Genomic DNA, 24450 nt, shown 5'->3' on the forward strand with positions numbered 1-24450 from the left:
GTACTTGTTTCCATACTAGTCGAGTAACTATTTTATTCTTTTACACAGTAAAACACTTATTAAAGCTTTTTAAAGTGCAGCGTTCAGCACCAGGGCAGTGTTGAGGCTGTTGGTAAGACCAGCTGTACTGATACCCACAATAAAATGAAATGTATTTCAAAGGAAAGCAAATCACTTCCTGTAGGGACGCCTTTCCCATTCAGCCCGATTTCCAGTTATAGTATTTCAGACTCATTGGCAACAAAGGGTAGCAAGATATGTGAGGCCTGAAAGTGCTTGGAGATGTGTTTGGCAGAGACCAATCACCTAAAACACATTATCATCCCAGGCTGACTGGTGCACTGTGCCACCTGGACGCTAATACAGGGGGTCTGACTCGCAGACCGTGCTGCCATTGTATTGATGGTTACTGAATGCCAGTGCAATTAATCTATAAATACATTAATGTCACCGTGTGCCCTCTTCATGCCCTCACCCCAATGGCACTTATTGCAGCTTTTTTATCAGTAACGTGGAGGGAAATAAAAGCTGTTATCTTGCATCTCTTTCTAAATTCTAGGCATTATACATTTGTAAGGAACGAGGGCAGAGAGAATCACTGACTCATTTATTGCAATGTTACAGATTACAGTTCTCCCCCAGCGCTGTCAGCCTCACATAATCCAGGGGTTAACGATAATATGGAGTAAAACATCTGTAGTATCTGGGTAACAGCCGAGGTCATTGGCTTTTGGTGCTGGGACAGCCGCAGTTTTTGTGAAACTGAGTAAAAATGGTTTGATCAAAAATCAGGAGATTGCACCCAAAGCCTCCTTGCAGCATTTTTTTTTCTTCAATAGACTCTAGGGTTCTGGTCCGTGGAGTGCATTTCACGAATTATAGGTTGTTCTACAGGCAAGTCACCTATTTTTAAGGAAAGTGGAAATTAATGTTTGGTTTCCCCTCGTACAGCAGAGGAGATGCTCTGTAATACCTTAAAATCCGGAAAATGCTAGATGAATGTCAAGTGACCATCCAGCCTCCCATGCATTGGGCAGCAGGTCCAGTCAGACTCTGTAATAAATAATGGTTTATGGACAACATCCCTGAGTAGCTTCATCACCCTGTCTTGTAGAATAAACAGACTCAGATTATTTTGGGGTTCATTGACGCAGCCGCCCATTGGACCTGTGTCACAGGGGACACTGTCAATACATTGGGGTTCAGTGACGTGGATCCCCATTGGACCGGTGTCTCGGAACACTATTAATTACATTGGGGTCCAGTGATGTTGCTGCTCATTGCACCAGTGTCTCGGGGGACATTATAATTACATTTTGGTTCAGTGATGTTGCTGCCCATTGGACCTATGTCTCTGGGGAGATGAATTGCATTTGGGTTCAGTGACGTGGCTGCCGAGTGGACCTGTGTCTCGAGGGACACTGTTATTACTGTGACTCTACATGTGTCCTGTGTAAATAGAGAGGAATATGTAAGTTTTTTATGATAGAATATACATACATACTATGGATTATATATATATATATATATATATATATATATATATATATATATATATATATGCCAATGTATAGCTCATCCAGTTCACCATGTTAGCATTTCTGGACTGGTGTGTTTGTTTTCTTGTTTTCTTATTGTTGACGTCAGTTCATTGTCTGGCTGTTATCGTGAGGGAACGACTTCCTGCTTTGACACAGGAGTGTACGTTTTCTGCTCTCCCCTTGGAAGTTAGTAACGAGAGCCGTGTTGCTTAGCAAACAGTGGTTGGGATACCAGGTTCGCTCACAGCAAGCTACTCTTTTGGCCTCTATTCCCCAAATTAGAACTGTGGGTAAAATGCTCTGTACCTAAATTACCACATTTATCATGGTTGGATCCATTGTGTAGTGATTGGTACAAAATTCTCGCATTACGGTTTCTCCAGTGTTCAATCGTTAAGTATGTTGTGTTATCGACATGTATTTGTGTCTTTCAAAGGAGAGGTTTTCCAGCTAGAAATTAGAGTTACCAACACAATGAGAACACCTGGTATAACCGGTACTCGCACACAACACAACCAGAACCTGCTTCATTGGCCGTGACCATAACATTCATATAACGGGAACACGCTGTGTAACTGGTACCGGCACACGACTCAACCAGAACCTGTTTCATTGGCCGGAACCGGAACACACTGTGTAACCGGTGTCATTGGCCGTAACCGACACATTGATATAACGGGAACACGCTGTAATCGGTACCGGCACAATTCAACCAGAACTTGCTTCATTGGCCGTAACCAACACATTGATATAACGGGAACACACTGTAACCGGTACCGGCACATGACTCAACCAAACCCTGTTTCATTGGCCGTAACCAGCACATTGATATAACGGGAACACACTGTGTAACTGATACCGGCACAACTCAACCAGAACCTGCTTCATTGCCTGTAACAGACACATTGATATAACGGGAACACACTGTACAACCGGTACCGGCACACGACTCAACCAAAGCCTGCTTCATTGGCCGTAACCAGCACATTGATATAGCGGGAACACACTGTGTAACCGGTACTGGCACAACTCAACCAGAACCTGCTTCATTGGCCGCAACCGACACATTGATATAACGGGAACACACTGTAACCGATGCCGGCACGACTCAACCGGAACCTGCTTCATTGGCACATTGATACAGCTGGTGTGTAGTGTATAAGTGAGACCGGTTATACAAAGACCATGCTTATTACCCAGAATCCTGCATTGATTGCTCTATATAATGTGTGATAGTTGAGGCAGGTTGTACCCAGAATAATGAGAATTTAAAGCTATTATAGACAAAGTGAAAACTTTAAGGAATCTGTTTTGGCCTAAATTTTGAAATTCACTTTGAATATCCAGCAATTCTCACTTTAGTGAATAACTCAAAATAATTTGCTATAGTGATAGAAAAAAAAACAGTTTTAACCAAGAATCCTTTGTTACAATGATAGAATGGCAGGCTATTACCCTGAATCCTTTGTTGCAATGATAGAATGGCGGGCTATTACCCAGAATCCTTTGTTACAATTATAGAATGGCGCGCTATTACCCAGAATCCTTTGTTACAATAATAGAATGGCAGGCTATTACCCAGAATCCTTTGTTGCTATGATTAAAAAGGCAGGCTATTACCCAGAATCCTTTGTTGCAATGATAGAAAGGCAGGCTATTACCCAGAATCCTTTGTTGCTATGATTAAAAAGGCAGGCCATTACCCAGAATCCTTTGTTGCTATGATTAAAAAGGCAGGCTATTACCCAGAATCCTTTGTTGCTATGATTAAAAAAACAGGCTATTACCCTGAATCCTTTGTTGCTATGATTAAAAAGGCAGGCTATTACCCTGAATCCTTTGTTGCAATGATAGAATGGCAGACTATTAACTAGAATCCTTTGTTGCTATGATTAAAAAGGCAGGCTATTACCCAGAATCCTTTGTTGCAATGATTAAAAAGGCAGGCTATTACCCAGAATCCTTTGTTGCAATGATAGAATAGCAGGCTATTACCCAGAATCCTTTGTTGCTATGATTAAAAAGGCAGGCTATTACCCAGAATCCTTTGTTGCAATGATAGAATAGCAGGCTATTACCCAGAATCTTTTGTTGCTATGATTAAAAAGGCAGGCTATTACCCTGATTCCTTTGTTGCAATGATAGAATGGCGGGCTATTACCCAGAATCCTTTGTTACAATGATAGAATGGCGGGCTATTACCCTGAATCCTTTGTTGCAATGATAGAATGGCGGGCTATTACCCAGAATCCTTTGTTACAATGATAGAATGGCGGGCTATTACCCAGAATCCTTTGAAGTAATAGCGGCGTTTGGGCAGCTATCTTGCTTTTCTAGCAGACATCATTTTTTTAATTGTAATTTTATATATAAATTATGGATACACGATCTCTGTGCTATTAGAATTAGTGATTTATTTATAATGTGAGATGCTCACTATTAAGTCACCTCTATTGTTGTGTCCCAGGAAAGGATATTGGCTGACCCTTGTGCCTTTATTTTGCTGCAATAAATGCATGAATCCAGTTGTCAGACAGGTCGTGGCGCCTGGATACGTGATATTATTTTGGAAGGCTATGCTCTTTCATTTATAATGTATTTTAATGCAGAAATTTTGCATTTATTGATAGGTGAGCCGATTGCCCAGTTTCTAAATGGAGAAATCTTTATGTCATTATATTGGTCCTTAAACTGATCTCGTGTGTACACAAGCAATTCAGTGCGCGCTAATAATTCCACCTTTAGTGCCCAATAAAACCGTAAACGAGTAGATGCAGCATAAACCCTGACACTCTCCTTTAACTTTATTCCCCCCAAATGCCCAGTTTGGATTTTATTGAGTGATTTAAATGTTTCAAAGTTAGCTTAATGAAAACTCCTTCCTCGTTTATCGTACCCAGTCAATTAAAGTGTCTGCCGGCGGAGATTGTCATTGCACCGTCTCTAGTATTCTAGCATGTGTCTAGATGGGTTTAAAATCTGTTCAGCAGTTTTTATTTAAACAGACCGCAGAATTGAAATAAATGCTGGGCTGTCATAGGACATTAATGGCAATTTTAGCCCCCTCTCTGCACAAGGGAATGATGGGAGTTAAACCATTTATCTGTTAATGGCAGGTTCTGATTGGTTGCTGATGTCACATGCTTTGTTACTCTAACTATAGGGATAATTACAGGTAGACTCGCTGTACTTGGTTAATGTTATTTATCTGTGAGCTGCATTGAATTAATTTATGGAGATAAAATATCAGGTTACAGCCCATTTAATCTGAACAGATGAAAAATATATATACATATATATCTTTTATTTCAACTAATATATTTGGAGTGTTCCGAAGTCCCGAAGAAAAGTACCTAAAAACCAGTTTGATTTATTTCTATCCATTAAGCAGTCGAAAGGCATGAATTAACAAACAGTTGCCATAAATGCTAGTCATCATATTAGCAGCCACTTTGTAATGTATTTTGGGTGACACGGACGCCACAGTCGGTGAATGACAAAGATTGTCACATTGTGACTGATTTGTACGTTCACGAGCTTATTAGTGCATGAACGGTTCAATGGTTCTATATATGATATGTACGTTGTATACATTTATACACCCCGACTACTCCAATCTCACCATTTCTACTCTTTTACAAACTGCATTGTGAGCAGTGGGCTTGAAATACTACTATATATATACCGAACTGGATCGGTGGGTGGGGTCTTTCACTATACCATATATATATTAAACCCATATATGTCATCTGGCATCCACCAGCTTTAGTACATTGTGCACATAGCGATTCGGACTTGTTTACATGATTTTTTTAATGTAAGGTAACTGAACATTGTACATTTAATAGAGTTTTGATTTTTTTAGTCCTTGTATACGTGTTGATTTTTTTTCTTGTTTTAACAGATCTATTTAATTTAATTTTTATAACTTTTATTTATTAAATTTTTTTGAATAATTGTAAAAAAGTTGAATTTTGTGTCATAATGGACAATTGTACCCACGTCCTTTGGTTATCATGTATTGTTTGGTCTGACGCTCGTACTGAGGAACAGAGCAATTGTCGCAGTTATCGCCCAGAATAAAGATGGAAATGGCTGTACCCCTTTTTACTGCTCTGACTGTCTGTAAGAAGTCGTATCTCTGGGGTGAGCACGCTACAATATCCTTGGAAAATAGAAAAAATGAAATTAAAACATTATTTGTATAGAACATTCTGAATCTGCCTGTATGTGTTCTGCATTGATTAGAGAATTGTGGTTTATTGGTTGGGGGTCACTGGTTCCTGCTCACATTCTACACCAGCTCCTTGACGTTTGGTACCCACGACAAAGGAACATCATGTCAAATGCAGATTACAAACATCTGCCAATGCCGTCAACTAGTGATATACATTATTAGTTGGAAATTTCTCAAAACAAACATGAGAAATCTAACGAGGTTTGTTTCCTGTGCTGTCCATTCACATTGTAAGAGCAGGAACTTTGAGGATAAATATTTGCATATAATAGGGACTGTTCCTCCTAAATAGGGACACTTGAGAAGTATGTGTCAGTGGATTTCCTAAACCACTTTTTTCGACCATTAACATAATATCTTTAATGAACACCTAAAGAATAATAGGAAAAATATCAGGTAATTCACATTATGGCCTTGGTGTAATTGCTTCAGCAGAAACCAGTTGAAAATTGACTGTTTTCTGACATTTATTTGATCAAATTTCGGCTGTATTTAATGCCAGCTGAAATTCTAGTAGCCAAACCCGATCGGTAGCTCAAAATAAAACCTCATGTGCATTGGAAACACATTTATCGGCGCCTTTTAATGACTAACCCTGATCGTGTCTCTGACTGCCACTCCGTGATTTCCAACTGGATGGCTGCTCATTTCCTTAAACTGAACCTGTCCAAAACAGAACTTCTGGTCTTTCATCCCTCAAGTGTTGCTACTCCCGTGTCTTTCTCCTTCCAAGTCAACGGTGCTACCATCACCTCTACCTCGCAGGCTCGCTGCCTAGGGGTTCTCTTTGAAAAACCTTATACCCTTTGTGTGACTATACCTCACTCCCTCGAGCATGTAAGCTCATTAAAATAAAAGCATTTATAGAAATGACAAAAATAAGACTAAAAAAAGTTTTCAAATTCAATCTCCAGTCTCCAATATTAACCCAATCCCAATATGTACCAATGACAGGAAAACATAATAAAAAGCACATTACAAGCCACAATAGTGAAGCATTAACCCCTTAAAGGACCACTATAGGCACCCAGACCACTTCAGCTTAATTAAGTGGTCTGGATGCCAGGTCCATCTAGGGTTAACCCAGCCTGCTGTAAACATAGCAGTTTCAGAGAAACTGCTATGTTTACCTATGGGTTAATCCAGCCTCTAGTGTCTCATTAACAGCCGCTAGAGGCGCTTCCGCGCTTCTCACTGTGATTTTCACAGTGAGATGACGCCAGCGTCCATAGGAAAGCATTGAGAATGCTTTCCTATGAGACTGACTGACTGCGCGCGGCTTTTGCCGCGCATGCGCATTCAGCCGATGACTGCAGAAGGAGGAGGAGATTGCCCGGCGCTGGAAAAAGGTAGGAGTTTAACTCTTCCTCAACCTAGAGCCCGGCGGGAGGGGGACCCTTTAGAGCCAGGAAAACGAGTATGTTTTCCTGGCACTATAGTAGTCCTTTAAGGAAAGTGGGCGTTCTATGCCGTCCTTGGGATCCCAGCTCTAAACGCCGGCGAGCGGCATATAATGTTCCCGCCATCCTATATATTTACCTGGTTGCCGGCGATCGCGGTGGGGGGGACTCACCTGGCATCCCAGAAAGTCCCCATGCGTCCCCCTGGGCGAGGACCTCACGATCACATGGACGGCATAGCCATCCACAGCAATGCCAGCAGGGGGAGTGATGACAGGTACTCCCTCTGCTGCCTGAAAAAAAAAAACTTTTAAAAAGTGTAAAATTACATTATATATACTTAGATCATATATATATATATATATATATATATACACTCATACTGTCTAAGTGTATTTTAAAATTAATATATATAATTATATATATCTTATCAAAATACACGTAGAATGATATTGATTAAATATATAATTATTATATATATATATATATATATATATATATATATATAATATAAAATAAATATGTAAATACGTTAATAAAATAGATAATTAAAATGTGTAATTTCGTTCTAATTGTATTTTAAAATTAATATGTATATACTGCTATCAAAATACACCTAGAACTAAATAATATATCTGTATACATAAGTATATACGTGTGTGTGTGTATGTATGTATATATATATATATATATATATATATATATATATATATATATATATATATATATATATAGTATATATTTTAGTAGCCTTCTTTGTTTTTTGTATTTTTGTAGTCTGAGTGCGCTGCACTATTTTCTCATTCATGAAATTTTGGTCACAGCGGCAGCACCTTTCATACAAAATTCAGGTCTCGGGAGTGCCCCCTATCCTTTCTCTGTTTATACTATATTTGGAGTCCAGACCAGATTCCTAAGGGGTTAAGCACCCCGCCCAGGCCCCCCTCCCCCCCCCCCCCAGCTTCAGAGTCTCCTTTAGAGGTGGCCACAGGTGTGTATATTAAGGAGGAGTTTGTCATTAGTCAAGTCACTTGTATTATTTTTTTTCCAGTGAGCACAGTCATCTGCATTAGTGAGTATACTCATTTTCAGCACTAACACATTAATTATTTAGTTTTAACACTGCTTTTAATTGCTTTCATCACTTTTGTTTGTATACTCACTATGCTCTTACTAGTATTTAACACTATTTTATTTATGACACTATTACTATTTATTTGTCTCCCACATTGTAGTGTAGGACCCACCGATAATGGGGTACTTTGAAAGTAGTGGTGGGCTTAACAACATATGGCCATATGGTGGAACCAAATCCCCATATTTATACTGAGTTAGGCATTTTAGTAGCCTTCTTTGTTTTTTGTATTTTTGTAGTCTGAGTGCGCTGCACTATTTTCTCATTCATGACATTTTGGTCACAGCGTCAGCACCTTTCATGCAAAATTCAGGTCTCGGGAGTTCCCCCTATCCTTTCTCTGTTATATATATATATATATATATATATATATATATATATATATATATATATATATATGCCTATATTTCAATAAAAATTTTTTTACAAAAATTATATACATATATATCATAATTCTACATATATATTTATGTAATAATTTTACATAATTAGGTCATTTTATTAATTACAATTTGCGGGACCTGCTTGACAACCCAGGCCAAAAGTCCAGGGAATTTAATTTGCTAGCACGATATTTAACCCTGTAACTTTCCAAAACACCATAAAACCTGTACATGGGGGGTACTGTTTTACTCGGGAGACTTCGCTGAACACAAATATTAGTGTTTCAAAACAGTAAAATATATTACAACGACGATATCGTCAGTGACAGTGACATTTTTTGCATTTTTCACACACAAATGGCACTTACACTGACGATATAATTGTTGTGATACGTTTTACTGTTTTGAAACACTAATATTTGTGTTCAGCGAAGTCTCCTGAGTATAACAGTACCCCTCATGTACAGGTTTTATGGTGTTTTCAAAAGTTACAGAGTCAAATATAAGGCTTGTGTTTCAGTTTTTTCACATTGAAATTTGCCAGATTGGTTACCGTATATACTAGAGTATAAGCATTTTTTGTGCTGAAAAAACCCAACTCGGCTTATACTCGAGTCAGTGTCTGTATTATGGCAATTTACATTGCCATAATACAGACTGGGGGCTGGCAGAGAGCGCTTACCTCTCCTGCAGCTCCTGTCAGCTCCCTTCTCCTCCTCCGCGGCGGTCCGTTCAGCACCTCGGTCAGCTCCCAGTGTAAGTCTCGCGAGAGCCGCGGGGTCATAGTGCGGCTCTCGGGAGACTTACACTGTGAGCTGACAGAAGAGCTGCACGGACCGGCGCGGAGGAGAAGGGAGCTGACAGGAGCTGCAGGAGAGGTAAGTGCTCTCAGCCAGCCCCCCTCCCCCCACTGAACTGCCAATGCCACTGGACCACCAGGGAAGGAGAGCCCCCCTCCCTGCCATGTATCAAGGAGGGAGGGGGGACGAAAAAAATTTTTTAAAAAAATAATAATTCAATTTAAAATAATAATAAAAAATAATAAAAAAATATTAAAATCATTTTAAAAAAATAATAATAAAATTGCCCACCCCCCACCAAGGCTCAGCTACACACACACACACACACACTGCATTCATACACACATTGCATTAACACACACACACTGCATTAACACACACACACACTGCACTCATACACACACTGCACCAGTGGCGTACACACAACCCATGGGGCCCCGGTGCGAAAACTGATCCGGGGCCCCCCCCCGCGCGAGCGCTTACTCTGCGCAGGCTGGGGCCACAACACATGGCGGCGGGCACCTGGTCGCAGGGCTGCGACCCGTGCGACTGCGGTATGTATGCCAGTGCATGCATAAACACATACACTTAAAGGACCACTACAGACACCCAGATCACATCAGCTCAATGAAGTGGTCTGGGTGTCAGGTCTCTCTAGTTTTAACCCTGCAGCTGAAAACATAGCAGTTTCAGAGAAACTGCTATGTTTCACTGAGGGTTAATCCAGCCTCCAGTGGCTGTCTCATTGACAGCCGCTAGAGGATTTTCTGCGATTCTCACTGTGAAAATCACAGTGAGAAGACGCTGAACGTCCATAGGAAAGCATTGAGTAATGCTTTCCTATGGGCGGTTTGAATGCGCGCGTGGCTCTTGCCACGCATGTGCATTCGGAGCTGAGAGGCGGATGGGGACGGAGAGATCCCCAGCGTTAAGGGAGTCCGGCGCTGGAGAAAGGTAAGTGCTTAAGACACACACACACACACTCTCATGAACAGACGCACACATTTGCTGACAGACACACACTCAGTGACAGACGCACAAACATACTCAGTAACAGACACACACACTAACACACTCTAACACTAACACACTCTAACACTAACACACTCTAACACTAACACACTCTAACACTAACACACTCACACACACACACTCTAACACTAACACACACTAACACACACTAACACACACACTAACACACACACTCACTCACACACTAACACACACACACACTAACACACACACACACTAACACACACACTCACTCACTAACACACTCACTCACTCACTAACACACACACTCACTCACTAACACACACACTCACTCACTAACACACACACTCACTCACTAACACACACACACTCACTCACTAACACACACACACTCACTAACACTAACACACTCAAACGTTTTTTTTTTGTTTTTTTAATCCCCCCAGCCTCATTACCTGTGGGAGAGCTGGGGGGATTCCCTGGGGTCCAGTGGTGTTGCTGGCCCTGCTGTCACCCGGCTGGCTGGCGGCGCGCGAGGGAGCACTGTCCCCTGAGTGCTCCCTCTTCAGCTCCCTCGCGCACCGCGTACTGATGCCGGAGCCGGAAAATGACGTCATCTTCCGGCTCCGGTTTCAGTGCGTTGCGCGAGGGAGCTGAAGAGGGAGCACTCAGGGGACAGTGCTCCCTCGCGCGCCCGCCAGCCAGCCGGGTGACAGCCTGGCCAGCCTCGGGGGGCCCGGAGGTGGCCGGCTCCTGGGCCCCCCAGCAGAAGAGGCTGGCCCTGTGGGTACATACCTGGGTCGCAGGGCGGCCGGGCCCCCTGGTGGGCCGGGCCCGGTCGCAGCCGCGACCCCTGCGACCCTGGTATGTACGCCACTGCACTCATACACACACATTGCATTAATACACACACTGCATTAACACACACACTGCATTCATACACACACTGCACTCATACACACACTGCACTCATACACACACTGCACTCATACACACACATTGCACTCATACACACTGCACTCATACACACACATTGCACTCATACACACACACTGCACTCATACACACACACTGCACTCATACACACACACTGCACTCATACACACACACTGCACTCATACACACACACTGCACTCATACACACACTGCATTCATATACACACACTGCATTCATTATATACACACACTGTAAATAAATATTCAATTAATATATTTTTTTTAGGATCTAATTTTATTTAGAAATTTACCAGTAGCTGCTGCATTTCCCACCCTAGTCTTATACTCGAGTCAATAAGTTTTCCCAGTTTTTTGGGGTAAAATTAGGGGCCTCGGCTTATATTCGGGTCGGCTTATACTCGAGTATATACGGTACGTTGCCTTTGAGACCGTATGGTAGCCCAGGAATGAAAATTACCCCCATGATGGCATACCATTTGAAAGGTATTGCAAATGGAGTATGTCCAGTCTCTTATAGTAACTACTTAGTCGCAAACACTGGCCAAAATTGGCGTTCAAACTCGTTTTTTGCATTTTTCACACACAAACAAATATTAACACTAAACAATACACAAGATCCAGCGCACTCTCCTATCTACTAAACAGCAACTTCAATGTTGACAGATTTTTTTTTTTCTGTCAACATTGAAGTTGCTGTTTAGTAGATAGGAGAGTGCGCTCGATCTTGTGTATTGTTGATTGTATAATATGGCCCCCAGCAGCACCCCATTTAAGCATGTTCAGGTGAGTGCAACCACCCCCCCATGTTCCAAATATTAACACTAACTTTGGCCAGTGTTTGTGACCAAGTGGCTACTAAAAAAGACTGGACATACCCCATTTGCAATACCTTGGGTTGTCTTCTTTTGCAAATGGTATGCCATCATGGGGGTAATTCTCATCCCTGGGCTACCATACAGTCTCAAAGGCAACGTAACAAATCTGGCGAATTTCAATTTAAAAAAACTGAAAACTTTTACACGCTATATTTGACCCAAAACCCTATAAAACCTGTACATAGGAGGTACTGTGTTACACGTGAGACATCGCTGAATACAAATATGTGTATTTTATTGCAGTAAAAGCAAACAGTATTATGACATTCACAGTTAAAATGTCACGTAGAACTAAATTTTTTTTTTTTTTTAAATAGGTATTTTCTCCCTTTTTTTTATATTTCATTCACATTAAATTATGTTTCATAGCTAAATATTTGATATTAAATGAAAGCCCTGTTTCCCCTGAATAAAATGAAAACTTTTTTCATGAAAACGTGTACATTTGGCTCAGTCCTTAAGGGGTTAAATACAAATAATTTGTGCAAAATATGTCACTAGTTCAATTTATGATCTAAACTTGATTTTTTTTTTTTTTTTTTACACCCCTGCCTTGATTGACTGTCGCAGTGCTTTAAGGTTCTGCCTTTCTTCATATGTCTGATGGCATTTAGAGACTATCAATATAAAATAGAAATCTGTTTGCAAGTAATTTTTTGGTGTGCTGTGCCATGATTCTTTACACTTCATTTATACAGAGGTAGTTCTATAGAGGGGAGACAAGTACTGGACACTGTATGGAGACTATGTACTGACTGTAACCCCTCACTCCCCCCCCCCCGATATATCGATCTATCCTGCCGTATTCTGATTTTACTTTGTGTATACTAATGGTTCCAATAAAATGTATTGCATGCGATGTCGAACTCTATTCCCACCCTCCAAAAACTTCATCTACTAACCACCAGTCCCTTTAAAGTGTACGGAGATTGGCGGCCTGTCCCTTGCAGCTCAGTGTAATGCACTCGCCGGCTGCTAAAGTAATTGTTGGCCTGTTTCATTCAGGATTTACACAGAATCTTCTTATCACCGTGTTTTGTTGTACAGCTCAGCACAACCTGAAAGCACTTTTTAAATACAAGAATTAATGTCTGTCTTAACCAAAAGGTAAAAGACACGGTGATACCGGAGAAACTGACGGAAGCGAAGCACAGAGAGATGGACACAGGTTTCTTCAGGAAGGAAGAGATTCTTTATTGGATCACCGATCGGGACTCAGAGGGACTAGCGTCACCAAAATACCACAAGTTCTGAGTCCCGGACAATAGTGCAGGCTCCTTATATAGGCACATAACTCCTCCCATATTAAGCTCCACCCGCACATTCTCTTGACCAATCAATACAAATAAGAATTAACTTCCTGCTTGACCGCATGGCTTGTCCAGCACAATGGAGGAGGGGGAATACTACATCCTGTATTCTTGCACATGCTCCGTACACTACTGATCGTATCTTGCCTCGTGCAACCAACTGATCAATACGTCAGCATATGCACGTACACATGCCACGTGGTAATCTCGGCCTACTAAATTTATTTTTACCGAGATTCCACCACATTCCCCCCTTTGATGCCTCTTGATATTTTACAATTACTTGAGGCATCACTTAACCTGGGTTTGCATACACCTCAAGTTACCATGAACCAGACCAGACTTATCTATGATGTGAATCTTCAACACTCATCTTCCTGCATTGGTTCTCCCTGATCTAGAGCCTTATACTTATAAATCGCCATTATCTGTGCAGCAGCCTTCCTCTCTGCTATATTTTCTATCAGGCTTTGCACAGACCTAACTACTAAGGGTATAAGACACGGCAGGAGTAGACACAACATTAAAATCAGTAGGACTCCACCTACCACTGCCTTAAGCCCTCCAAACCACTCATACCAGCTACCAAACCAACTACTTGGATTATACCCTTTCCATACCTGAGTAGGCACATGCGCTAGTTTAACCATATGGCTAGTAAGCTCAGCTATTGCTTGCCCTTAGTCATCTATTTGAAGACAGCAATTGCTCAGGTTAAACTTCCCACATACACCTCCCTCTACTGCCAAAAGGTAATCCAAGGCTAATCTATTTTGGTAGACTGCCGTCCTCATCCTGGTGTTATGCTTCGCTAGAAGATTGAGCGCTTGTGATGTTTCGTTAGAAATAATCTCAACCACCGCCTGTAATCTTATAATACGGTTGAGCATATAAATAGGGGTTCTGTAACCAAAGGTACCATCCTCTGCCCACGTGGCTGGCCCATAATAATCTATGATACGCTGGGGAGGCCATTCATCATCTTCCCAGGCGCCTATCTCTATGGGTCCCCTTTTCTTCCTATGATTCACATCATACACTTTAACACCTAAAGTCTCACCTGTTTCAATCGGTAACAAGAAGAAGGATGGTTTGAGCATACCCAACACACATGCCCCTTCCCAGTCCTGTGGCAACTCCGAATAGGCTTTCTTACCACAGATCCAGTACAAATTTGCTGGGGCTCTCCAGGTAGATGTGATGGATAAATCAAACCACACATCCTTTAAATTGGCGTATCTAGCAAACGGGTTAGATGGTTCTGAGACATTTGAAGCCGACCACCAAGTTGTATTCTTTGTATCATCATCATAAGCTTTTTGCCCTAGACAAGTTAATTCTCCTACAGAAGTATTATACATTATTCCTTTCCTTGCTATGCAAACATAACCTATGATGGAGGTCTTTAATCTCCACTCAGATTTACCTCTAACACTCATATGATAATCGGCTTGTGTAGATATTAATTGGTCAACTGCCTCAGGACCGGACATTACCTCCTTTGCTTCCCAAGGCCATTGGTCTCCCATGTTAGTACCTCCACACACATAGCAGTTGGTAACATTAAGACTACCGGCAATACTTTCGGCTAAATCAATAAACAGATTTTTAGCATTATGGGGGATCTTATTATCTATACTCATCTCTTCATAAAAGGAATGGTATACTTGATGAGTTTGGGAGGATACCGTATCAGTCTCTATCCCTATAAACAATACTGTCCCAGGATCTAAACCCGTCCCGTATATCTGAAACCCAAATAAATTGCCATATTTGTCTAAGAACTTATCGGGGTTATTTATAAGTATATGGATGGGATTACATTCCATAGACCTACAATATGGGCTGGTAGGCAACTTAGTCACTATCATGTCTTTGTCTACTGTCTGTCCCCAAGTCGCCCACCCCACACAAGACCAATATGGGCAAAAGTTATAGTCTTTATTTGGGCATCTAGGACTCACATATTTATTTTTACTACTGGGACAAATATATTTATCATTAGACCCATACGTCCTCTCCCATCTAAGATCCCCACATACATTCCACGGCTTTCTACCACTTGATATCGCCTTACACGCATCAAATAGCAGAACACCCGAAGAATGTACGGATTCTAACACCGTCTTATTAATTAGGGTCCCCTGAGGATCTCCATTCCTGAGAGTCAACCAAATTGTACGGGGTTGATACTCCGGACTGAAGCACTTAGGTTCTCCTACTCCTAAATGGCACACACTATAATCTATATTTAAGTATCTACATCTCGATACATCTCCTTTACACTCGTATTGTGAATGCCAAATTAGGGTTTGGGAAATATGGTTACCTGTTCTCGTAGTCTTAATGCATACCTCACAGCTAGGAGTGTCGGTACCTCTACCTTCCTGAATATAAAAACACACATAAATAAACACTATCAAAAACACATCTTTCGCCGTCATCCTCAGTCTTCGTCCGTGCGAAGGCACCTCAGCTTCCAGGATGTAAGGGCTGCAAGGAATGGAGTTCTGCTCGTCTTCACAGGAGTCCCTTCGAGACTTTCCCTGGCTTATAAACTATATGTCGGTAAGCGGACAGGCTTTATTATGGCCGTCTAAAAACACTCACTTCACCAAATCCCTGTAACAATAAAATTTGTAATCCACAATAGTTCCTCGTTACTCCGACTGAGTAGTGCGTTTTAACCGGATCTTGCAGGGATTCTCTGGATCTGCTGTAACTTGCCAAGAATCGACTGCTGCTGGTTTAACCCTGGAGTGATGTATCCACGGAGTCACTTCGGCTACTTTTATCGCTGTAGGGGTAGACAAAAGAACAACATAAGGACCTCTCCACTTGGGCCCTAACGGTACATTATTCCACTCTTTAATCCACACTTGATCTCCTGGATGATAACTATGAACAGGGGGATAAATATTCACAGGTAATCTATCTTGTACCCATTTCTGTACCTCCTCCATAGTCTTACCCAACTCTACAACCTGCTGCCGGGTAATTCCTTCTCCCAACTGACTCAAATCCCCCCTTAAGTTACCAAGTACGGGAGGTGGTCGCCCATACATGATTTCAAAAGGAGAGAGGCCCATCCTTCTGGTAGGGGTACTGCGGATTCGCAATAGAGCTATGGGTAAGAGAACGTTCCACTTAAGTTGGGTTTCCTGACACATTTTAGCCAACTGGTTCTTAATAGTTCTATTCATTCTCTCTACCTTACCAGAGCTCTGGGGTCTATATGCAGTATGAAGCCTCCACTTTATACCAAGCATATGAGTCAGTTGTTGTAGGCACTGATGAACAAAAGCTGGACCATTGTCCGATCCTATAGAACAGGGTAGTCCATATCGGGGTATTATTTCTCGTAGCAGGAATCTCACAACTTCTCCTGCTTTCTCTGTACGAGTAGGGCATGCTTCTACCCAGCCTGAATAGGTGCACACAATTACCAGCAGGTAACGATGTCCACCCGATTTAGGCATCACTGTAAAGTCTATTTGTAGATCGGACATGGGGAGTCCCCCCATAAACTGGACTCCTGGTGGCTTTACTGGTCCTTGTTTTGCATTATTTTTAGCACACGTTACACATCTTCGTACAATGGCCTGAGTCAAGTTGGACAATCTTGGTATGTAGAAATGTTTTCTGAGAGATTCTTCAGTACTGTCTCTCCCAGAATGTGTCCCGTTGTGATAATTTTGGACAATTTCTACCGCTAGTGATGCTGGTATGACTATTCTTCCATCTTCTAGCTGATACCACTTGTTCTCCAAATACTTTCCTGGTTCAGTCTTTAACCACTCCTCTTCTTGAGCTGTATAAACTGGAGTCCATTGGGACAGTGGAGTTGGTATAAGAGCAGCTATATGCCCCACATACTCCTGTCTTCCTGATTCAGCAGCACGCTTGGCTGCACTGTCTGCCATCCGATTTCCCTTGGTTACATCACCATCTCCTCTCAGATGCGCTCGACAATGTATGATACCGACTTCTTTCGGCTCCCACACTGCTTCCAATAGTTGTAGGATTTCAGCTGCGTATTTGATTTCTTTGCCTTCTGAATTCAGTAGTCCTCTTTCTTTATACAAAGCTCCGTGGGCATGAGTGGTTAAAAACGCATATTTGGAGTCAGTGTAGATGTTCACTCTTAAACCTTCAGCCAATTGTAAGGCTCGTGTCAGTGCTATCAATTCTGCCTTTTGTGCTGATGTTCCTTTCGCCAGTGGCCGAGCTTCTATCACCTTGTCTATTGTTGTTACTGCATATCCTGCATAGCGGATCCCTTCTTTCACATAACTACTGCCGTCGGTATAATATTGAACATCGGGGTTCTGGATGGGAAAATCACGAAGATCTGGTCTACTTGAGAATACTTCATCCATTACTTCCAAACAATCATGTTGACTTTCAGTAGGTTGTGGCAAAAGGGTAGCTGGATTTAAGGTATTTACAGTCTCTAAATGCACTCTTGGGTTTTCACACAACATTGCTTGATACTTGGTCATACGGCTGTTACTAAACCAATGATTTCCTTTGTAATCCAACAACGTCTGTACTGCATGTGGGACTCGTACATAAAGTTCTTGACCCAGAGTGAGTTTATCGGCTTCAGCTACTAGCAGGGCGGCTGCAGCTACGGCTCTTAGACAAGGTGGAAGTCCGCTGGCCACTGCATCCAATTGCTTAGACATGTAGGCAACAGGTCTTTGCCATGATCCCAAGTACTGTGTCAATACTCCCACAGCCATTCTTCTTTGCTCGTGTACATATAAGTAGAATGGTCGTGTGTGATCAGGTAGACCTAATGCTGGGGCACTCATCAAAGCCTTCTTCACATCTTCAAATGCCGTTTGTTGTTCTTGAGTCCATAAGAAGGGGTCGTGCTCTGTACCTTTGATAGCTGCATACAGAGGTTTTGCCAGTATCGCGTAGCTGGGAATCCATATCCTACAGAAGCCTGCTGCCCCCAAGAATTCTCGCACTTGTCTTCTATTCTTGGGTATTGGTATTTGGCAGACAGCTTCTTTTCTCTCTGGCCCCATAATTCTTTGACCTTCAGAGATATGGAATCCCAGATATTTGACAGTTGGCAAACACAACTGAGCCTTCTTTCTAGACACCTTGTATCCTGCCTTCCAGAGAATGTGTAGTAGATCGTGCGTTGCTTGCTGACAGATTTCTTTTGTAACTGCTGCTATCAACAAGTCATCTACATATTGTAACAATACACACTCTCCTGGGATGGACTCGAAATCCAGTAGATCTTGACTTAGGGCTGAACCAAATAGGGTAGGTGAATTTTTAAACCCTTGGGGCAGTCTTGTCCAAGTCATTTGGCGTTTTGAGCCCGTTACAGCGTTCTCCCATTGGAAAGCGAAAATACATTGACTTTCTGCGGCAATTCGGAGGCAAAAGAAGGCATCTTTGAGGTCTAAGACTGTAAAGTAAGTAGCCCCGCCCGGAATTAAAGCAAGCAGGTTATATGGATTGGGTACAACTGGATGTATACTAACAACCGCATCATTGACTGCTCTCAAGTCCTGCACAGGTCGATACTCATCTGTACCGGGCTTTTGAACAGGCAGCAATGGGGTGTTCCAGGGGGAAGTACAGAATTTTAGGATACCATACCGTATGAACTTATCCAGATAGGATTGGATGTTCTTCTTAGCCTTCTGCGGGATGTGGTATTGTCTTCGGCTCACTGGATAAACCCCAAGTTTTAGTTCAATTTTTATAGGTGGAATATTGCGGGCCAGTCCTGGTGGGTTGTTCTCTGCCCAAACTCCTGGTATGTTAAATAATGTCTCATCACTCCTAGGGTTTTGGCTAGTCAACGCTGTATAAAGTCGCCACTCTTCTTCCTTTGGTACGGATAATGTCATGATACCTGAAGGTCCATTAAACTTTAAGGATGTTGTTCCATTTGGTAGGAACGTAATCTGCGCTTGTAATTTTGATAGCATATCACGTCCCAGCAATTGGACTGGACATTCAGGCATATAAAGGAATTGATGTTTTACTACGTGGCCTCCCAATGTACAGAGTCGACTTTTAAGAACCGGTTTTTCAGCACTTCTTCCAGTTGCTCCTATCACAGTAATAGTCCTTCCAGATGGAGGAGCAACTAGATTAGTCACCACTGAATGTTCAGCACCAGTGTCGATCATGAACGCACTCCTTTTTCCCCCTATTGATACATCGACCATAGGCTCCGCTCGACCAAGGGGGATGGAGCCCGGTCGGTATCAATAGTCCTCCATGACCGTGTCAGCCAATCCTACAAAGTCCCTACCTTCTCTATCGCGGGACCTTTGCGCTGCTGGAAAATACCTGTCTTCCCTAACACTTCCTCTGTTCCCATTACTCCCTCTATTACCATTACTCCCTCCGGGGCCTCCTCTACCTCTCGCTCTGCCTCTAAAGTTTCCATAACCTATCCTAGGTCTGTCTTTCTCACACTGTTCTCTTCGAGGACACTCATTTCTCCAATGCCCTTCTTCCCTACAGTATGCGCACTGATTTCTACTTAGAGGTTCCTCATTCCATCTACTATCGCCTCTATCTGGGCCCCGTCTATCTACGCCTGCGATCGCTACCGCTAGCATGTCTGCCTTTCTACGCATCTTGCGCTCTTCCTCTTTCTTACTTTCTGTTTCCCTATTCATGTATACCTTATTCGCTACCTCCATTAGTTGGGTGATGGACATACCTGCAAACCCTTCTAACTTTTGTAGCTTGCGCTTAATATCTCCGTAAGCTTGGCTGACAAAGGCGGAGTTCACCATTCGGGAATTGTCTGCGTCTTCCGGATTAAAGGGGGTATACAAGCGGTATGCCTCCAATAATCGGTCATAAATGACACTGGGCGCTTCATCACTTTTCTGAATCACCTCAACTGTCTTCGACATGTTAATGGCTTTCTTTCCTCCGGCTTTCATGCCAGCAATTATAGTGTCTCTATAGGCTCTGAGTTGAACCATATCAGCACCATTTACATTCCAATCGGGATCGGTGTTGGGATAATGTGTTGCGGCCCATGCTGATGGATTGGCTTGGTTTAAAGTACGGGCTTTATCCTCTAGTGCTTTAATGGCCGCTTGATTAATTCTTGTCCTTTCCTCATTGTTGAATAAAGTCATTAATAACTGCTGGCAATCAGCCCATGTCGGGTTATGTGTCTGTACTATTGAGGTGAACAGATCAGTCATAGCTTGTGGTTTCTCAGTATACGAGGAATTGTGGGTCTTCCAATTTAAGAGATCGGTTGTCGTGAATGGGACATATACAAAGACTGGGTCAGCATGTGCCATTTGGCCTGCGGCATCGATATAGGCTGGCCCAGGATTCAGACGAAGAGGCATCTGATAGTGTTTTAATTGTTGGGCACCGGTCAGCTGTCGGGTCTGTATGGGGCTACGTGGAGGGGCGTCAGTCATAGGTTCCAGTCGGGGAGAAATAGGGTATGGGGATGTGGGAACTTGGTTTTGGGAAAAGGTTGTAAATAAAACACTTCGAGCCGAGCTAGATGAAGCTTGACCGGAAGTCTGAAGTGGCGCCAAATCAGGATATTCGTTTTTAATGGGGGTTGGTTCTGATTCCGGAAGGGGAGATTTAGTACGAGGGGGGGTGGATCCTGTACTGGAGGAGGAAGCGGAAGTGGATGGGGGTAATGAGGGGAGGGTTGCAGGACTTCCTGCATTTGCGTCACTTCCTCTTTTCGGAAAGTAAGGGGGCGGCAAAGGGATCTCGGACTCAGGGGGCGTATCCAAAATGGGCCTAACACCAGTCCTAGTGGACGAACAAGTCCTAGCTACCATGAGGCGACATTGCTCCTCGTGGCATGTCTGGAGCCATTTTGGCGAGTCATTTACGGCCTGTCTCCAACAATCAATATAAGGAAACTGGCCGTAAAGTTCAGGCCTACCCGATACAGCCACGTGTAAGCGCTGTACCAGAGTTGGATCCAAACTGCCACGTGGCGGCCATGCCACAACCAAAGTAGGCCACTCCCTAGTACACAAAGTGACCAAACGTACAGGAGACATTTTAACCCCAAAATCACAAGTTTTGAATCCCTTTTTAAAATTCTTCACCATACAACCTAAGGGATCCGGAATCGTTGACTGCGACGCACCCATACTTAACAATGGAACGTCGTCGACAACGAATACTATACACACGTACTATTCAACAGTCACACCCGTTTCCTCTGGCAACAGCACCACGTGGTACGGTTACCAAGTGAAACGTACACAATAACAATAAACACTCAGGGAATTCCCGTACACACACAGCTGTTACACCAGTCACTAAATAATCAATATTATGCCCTTTGGCGTAACTATACAGTCACCCACGCTATAATTCTCTATATACGAATTACCCGTCTATAACACACCCCAGTAACATCGTCTTTTACAAATAGCGGTTACAGTACGGTTAGCATAGGTCAAAGCACAAGTTAAGGTCACAATACAATTATTAGTGGTTATGGTGTTAAACATGCAATGGACGACAATGATTAGTACTTATATACAGTGTCAGTAAATATACAGGGTTATGGTACCGTGCACTATGATACAGCAACACACTATTAACACTCTCGCTAGACGGCTGAGCTCGCGCTATCTAACAAGATATACACTTTACTAAACAATCTTTATCACATTTACAATTCCCAACTAAACTATTGGCCAGTACCTTGAATGGACTACCTAAAAACAATCTACATACGTTTTGGTTAGCCACACTGCCCAATCACCATATATAGCGAGCTAGAGGACCGAATTTACACAGACGCCTCTTAGTCGCACTATCAAAAGTCTAGTGGGTTCCAAATTTACACGCCTTCCCACTTAGCCCAGATAGGTTGAGAGCTAGCGAACCGAATTTACACAGACGCCGCTTAGTCTCCCGGTCCCTCCGACCTAGCGAACAAAATATACACCCTAGAACGCTAGTCTAGACAAGACACCGGTGTCCGGCTAGGGCTATTTACACCAGAGCCCCGCCTGACTAACAGAATCAAACGGTCTGACTAAAGAGCGTTCGATCGAGCGGTGCGCCTTCGCTCCTTCCCTCCGACAGAGGGGGCAGATACACAGATTCAAACCCCTTTGGGCCTACCGCACAATCGGTATACCCCTAGTGGGTTCTGCCATCTAAAACAGCAGTTGTCTTACCTCCTCGTTCCTGAACCTGAGTTCACACTCATCGACGGGGACACCCCAGCACTTCTCACGTAGAGGCCGATGATCTCCTGGACAACAGACCAGTGGCGCCGAGACGAAGGGAGGTCCACGCAGAAGTTCAGGGGTGCAGCCGTAGAGAACGTGGGCAAAGATAGACCGTCTCACGCCTCTGCCTCTCAGCTACCGTTGAACGATGAGCTTCCCGGCCAATGCACCAAATGATACCGGAGAAACTGACGGAAGCGAAGCACAGAGAGATGGACACAGGTTTCTTCAGGAAGGAAGAGATTCTTTATTGGATCACCGATCGGGACTCAGAGGGACTAGCGTCACCAAAATACCACAAGTTCTGAGTCCCGGACAATAGTGCAGGCTCCTTATATAGGCACATAACTCCTCCCATAATAAGCTCCACCCGCACATTCTCTTGACCAATCAATACAAATAAGAATTAACTTCCTGCTTGACCGCATGGCTTGTCCAGCACAATGGAGGAGGGGGAATACTACATCCTGTATTCTTGCACATGCTCCGTACACTACTGATCGTATCTTGCCTCGTGCAACCAACTGATCGATACGTCAGCATATGCACGTACACATGCCACGTGGTAATCTCGGCCTACTAAATTTATTTTTACCGAGATTCCACCACAACGGTTTGGAAATTGACTGTAAGGATACTGTAGTTTATGAATATTTATTATGTCAAATAACAGATGGTATTAACTAACAAAGTCGCCAATCTCCTGCAAAAAAATCCTCCTTCTTCCTGAACGGCTATCAAAGCTGAATAGGAAATCCGTCACCATGCCTCTCACCGTGCAAAACAGCTTGAAAAAACTGCAGACCTATTGTCTGCAGCCTTTGCCAGCCCTCCCCATTCCAATCAAATGATGTTAATTGAGAAGGCTCTGTGCTGCAGCCGAGGCTTTCCTTTTCTTCTTAATGAGTTGTAATGCATGCAGCGCACATTAGTACATCAAAAACCAAAAAGTATTCAATGCTTGTAAAATACTGATATAGTTCAGTGGGGCAGCTTAAATCACCAAATCTACATAGAAACATAGAAACATCGAATGTGACGGCAGATAAGAACCATTCGGCCCATCTAGTCTGCCCAGTTTTCTAAATACTTTCATTAGTCCCTGGCCTTATCTTATAGTTAGGATAGCCTTATGCCTATCCCACGCATGCTTAAACTCCTTTACTGTGTTAACCTCTACCACTTCAGCTGGAAGGCTATTCCATGCATCTACTACCCTCTCAAAGTAATACTTCCTGATATTATTTTTAAAGCGGCACTGTCATGCCGAACTTACCTTTCCTCAATCTCTTCCTCTTCTCCCCCTCTCTCGGGATCTGTTGTTCTTTTCTTCCTGTCTTCTTTAGTTTTCTTTAAAATCATAAGACAAAGTAGGGACTCTTTGTCTTATGGAGGATTCCTCCGCTTGACCAGCTCTGACCAGCGTAGGAGCAAAGTGTGCTTCATTTCCGCTGGTCAGAGCAATTTTCCCATGATCCCTAGCGTTCCTCCCTGTTCCCACAATGCTTCCTGTCAGTATTGCCGAAAGTCCTGTCACTTAGACAGAACGCCGGCAAAACTGGCGAATTGCATCCTAACAGAAT

The sequence above is a fragment of the Pelobates fuscus genome, chromosome 4 (assembly GCF_036172605.1).
Source record: "Pelobates fuscus isolate aPelFus1 chromosome 4, aPelFus1.pri, whole genome shotgun sequence".
In the NCBI taxonomy this organism is placed as follows: Eukaryota; Metazoa; Chordata; class Amphibia; order Anura; family Pelobatidae; genus Pelobates; species Pelobates fuscus.